Below are 4,291 nucleotides of genomic sequence, written 5' to 3'. Positions count from 1 at the left end.
TCACCATCACAACCCACACATCCCAAAACCTAGGCCTGCATGCGTCCACTAAGCATGGACACCCATCACCAAAGCATGCCCAATGCATATACACATCCCCCCCACAAGCCACCCTCACCAAAGCCCCCACACACGAATGCCAGCACTTGGGGACACGGGAACCCACAGATACACCCATATGCCACACATTGAAACTATAACCATACCTCTATACCCCTGCAGGACCCGACCGTCAACACACCGCGGCGGAGGGGCCAGAATTATCCACACCCCCCACCCAAGAGGCCGTCAGCGATGACAGCAGCTCTGTCGATCTGGACACCGATGACCAGCCCGGACCATCGGGGACCTCTGGACAGTCGGTTCCCCTCACACAGGCACAGGCCACTATAGACCCTAACCCCTCTGGGAACACCAGCACAGCTCCCACCCAGCGGGCCCATGCCTCTGTCTCCAGGGCGCGTCAATCTGCGGTGTGTCTACCACTACAGGGCACCCAGGATAACCCACCACCCCAACAACAACAGGGACCTGGGGGCAGTGGTAGTGGGCACACCGGCCAGGGGGCAGAGGCCCAGGGAAACAGGGCAACTCGGCAGGCAGCTGTGCGACAGGGGGGGGAGAAGAGGCCCAGGGAACCCACTCTCCACGAGGTCCTCACCACCATCATGGGAGCATACAACCGCTCCCAGGAGACGATGGCGACGGTACTGGCCCGGTTCCAGGAGATCCAGGTGCTGCAGGAGGAACACTATCGGGGGTACAGGGAGGACATCCGAGCCATCAACACCACCCTGGTTACCATGGTAGGGCTGCTGCAGGACCTCGTAAACAGCAGGGCGGACACTGAACAACACCCAAGGGCCCCTGCCACTAGCCGGGACCAAGAACAGCCATCCACCTCCGCCGGCGCTAGTGGACAGGAGGCCCCCGCACAGCAGCAGCCCACCAGACCCCCACCTCCTGCAGGAGAAGAACCACCCCGCAAGAGGGCCCTGAGATCTCGCAAGACAGAGTAGGATGTCAAGACCCCCGCCAGAAATGGATACCACCTGATGTCATCCCACTGTCCCACATTGTCACCCTGTCCATCCTCGAACTGCCCATGCTCCATCTCTCCACAGGCCTCTGGACAATGCACCTGTGTGACTGTTACTCTGGACTCTGCCATGGACATTCCTTCACCATAGCCCCCACCCACTTGAAACCACCCATCCCATTTTGAGCACTTCAATAAACACCTATTTTGCACCAAAATATCAGGAGTCTGGCTGTGATTTCAATAGATTGTAATTGACATGACAGTGCAAATATGTCCTTGTACATGGTGAAGTCAACAAACAGCTGCCACAAAGCTGTAGTCCATGGGGAAACGAAGCACAGGACTCGTAGTGGGGACCCCAGATCTGAAATAGGGAGGGAAAAGCCAAAACTCAGTCATCATACACTGGGGCAAATAGACAGGCAGCAGAGATGCTGCAGAGTAGTTAACATTTACTAAATTATCTTTGAAATGTTACCTGTGTCCTATTGGAAGTACTGTTCAATGATTCTGTCCCTGTTGTCTGTTTCAGCCCCGTCGTCTTCCTCCTCGTCACTCTCCTCAGGTTCCACCGCTGCCACAACACCACCGTCTCGACCATCCTCCTGCAGGAAAGGCACCTGGCGGCGCAAAGCCAGGTTGTGAAGCATGCAGCAGGCCACGATGATGTGACACACCTTCTTAGGTGAGTACATTAGGGATCCACCGGTCATATGCAGGCAGCGAAACCTGGCCTTTAGGAGGCCAAAGGTGCGTTCGATCACCCTCCTAGTACGCCCATGGGCCTCATTGTAACGTTCCTCTGCCCTGGTCCGGGGATTCCTTACTGGGGTCAGTAGCCACGACAGGTTGGGGTACCCAGAGTCCCCCACTAGCCATACACGGTGTCTCTGTAGCTGTTCCATCACGTAAGGGATGCTGCTATTCCTCAGGATGTAGGCGTCATGCACTGACCCTGGGAATTTGGCATTTACATGCGAGATGTACTGGTCAGCCAAACACACCACCTGGATGTTCATTGAATGGTAACTTTTTCTGTTCCTGTACACCTGCTCCCTGTCTCTTGGGGGAACCAAAGCCACATGGGTCCCATCAATGGCACCAATTACGTTGGGAATATGTCCAAGGGCGTAGAAATCACCCTTCACTGTAGCCAGTTCGCCCACCTCAGGGAAAATGATGTAGTTCCTCACGGATTTCATCAGGGCAGACAACACTCTGGATAACACCTTTGAAAACATGGGCTGAGACATCCCGGAAGCAATTCCCACGGTTGTCTGAAATGACCCACTTGCCAAGAAATGGAGTACTGACATGACCTGCACCAGAGGGGGAATCCCTGTGGGTTGGCGGATGGGGGACATCAGGTCGGGGTCCAGCCGGGCACACAGTTCATGGATAGTGGCACGGTTAAGACGGTAGGTCAGGATAATGTAGCGTTCTTCCATTGTCGACAGGTCCACCAGCGGTCGGTACACGGGAGGATTCATCCGTCTCCTCGCCCAACCCAGCGGACGGTGCCTAGGAAGGACAACATGGAGCACACAGTCAGGCAACCCACAGGTACGTACTCACAGCTAGCACAGTATACGATTCTCTATGCAGTGAATGGCGTGTCTGAGTGGCTATGCAAGGCCTAGGCCTGTGTGACGCAGTTGAAATTGAGCCATGTGGGCCCTGGAAATGGCGGCTGCCTGACCTGTGAAGTGTGACAATGGGATGTGAGGTCAATGCGCTGGCGTGGCACACCGCGGCGGGCGGCGGGCGAAGTCCGCGGCGCGAAGCCGCATTGGTTAACATTGAAGCCTATGGGTTTCAGGAGCCAATGGCGAAGGGCGCCGGCGGTGGCGGGACGCACCGCCGCGGTACGCACCGCCGCGGACGTGACCGCCATTTTCTATCTACTTATCCACTTCCGACTTGAACTTTCACAGGAGAGGACCTATACTGCAAGTGTTGCTGTGACCTCGGTCTGGAAGGGACAATGGCTGCTGCGACTGGGGAAAGGGCCCCTGCCTTCACTGGAGAGGAGTTGGAGAAACTTGTGGATGGGGTCCTCCCCCAGTATGCGCTACTCTACGGTCCTCCAGACCAACAAGTGAGTTTAATTCTATCTGGATTTGGGGCCACTGGCTGGCTTGGGGGCCTGGCGGGGATGGGGGGAATGTTGGGCCTGGCGGGGGGCCTGGCGGGGATGGGGGGCATGTTGGGCATGGCGGGGGGCCTGGCGGGGATGGGGGGCATGTTGGGCCTGGCGGGGGGCCTGGCGGGGATGGGGGGCATGTTGGGCATGGCGGGGGGCCTGGCGGGGATGGGGGGCATGTTGGGCATGGTGGGGGGCCTGGCGGGGGGCCTGGCGGGGATGGGGGGCATGTTGGGCCTGGCGGGGGGCCTGGCGGGGATGGGGGGCATGTTGGGCATGGGGGGGGGCCTGGCGGGGATGGGGGGCATGTTGGGCCTGGCGGGGGGCCTGGCGGGGATGGGGGGCATGTTGGGCATGGCGGGGGGCCTGGCGGGGATGGGGGGCATGTTGGGCATGGCGGGGGGCCTGGCGGGGGGCCTGGCGGGGATGGGGGGCATGTTGGGCCTGGCGGGGGGCCTGGCGGGGATGGGGGGCATGTTGGGCATGGCGGGGGGCCTGGCGGGGGGCCTGGCGGGGATGGGGGGCATGTTGGGGCTGGCGGGGGGCCTGGCGGGGGGCCTGGCGGGGATGGGGGGCATGTTGGGCTTGGCGGGGGGCCTGGCGGGGATGGGGGGCGTTGGGCCACTGGAAAGGAAAATGCTGAGTAACTTGAACGTGGTATTTCTCCCTCCCTGTACGTGTCACATAGGTCCGCGCCCATGAGAAGATCGGGATTTGGCGTGCCATCGCCAAGGAAGTCCGGGCCCTGGGGGTCCACCATCGACGGGGCACCCACTGCCGCAAGAGGTGGGAGGACATCCGCCGCGGGACCAAGAAGACCGCCGAGTCTCTGCTGGGGATGGCCTCCCAACGTAGGCGGGGTGCCTGCCGTCAACTGAGCCCCCTGATGTTCCGGATCCTGGCGGTGGCCTACCCTGATTTGGATGGGCGCGTGAGGGCAGCACAGCAGACACAAGGGGGTGAGTCCAAGCATTATCTACTCTGTTGTTGCGCAGTGGAGGTGTCTGGGTGGGGGAGGAGGGCTGTGGGTCCCCCTAGGCCAGGGCGATATCTGTAGGCTGGGCACCCCCGTAAGCCCCTGTGTCCCCAGCCACCACCCTCAGTAG

General features: G+C 60.2%; 1 long non-coding RNA gene across 1 annotated transcript; it reads left to right on the top strand.

Moving 5' to 3' along the window:
* The first annotated feature begins 1,554 nt into the window (after window positions 1-1,554).
* LOC138266602 (uncharacterized) lies at window positions 1,555-3,108 on the top strand. The gene is made up of 3 exons (XR_011199570.1): window positions 1,555-1,727; window positions 2,500-2,605; window positions 2,977-3,108. It is a non-coding gene; the product is annotated as an uncharacterized lncRNA (long non-coding RNA).
* The last annotated feature ends 1,183 nt before the right edge of the window (window positions 3,109-4,291 follow it).

Source organism: Pleurodeles waltl, chromosome 11 (assembly GCF_031143425.1).
Source record: "Pleurodeles waltl isolate 20211129_DDA chromosome 11, aPleWal1.hap1.20221129, whole genome shotgun sequence".
In the NCBI taxonomy this organism is placed as follows: Eukaryota; Metazoa; Chordata; class Amphibia; order Caudata; family Salamandridae; genus Pleurodeles; species Pleurodeles waltl.
The sequence above is the reverse complement of the archived record's forward strand: the minus strand, read 5'-3'. Positions and strand labels throughout refer to the sequence as shown.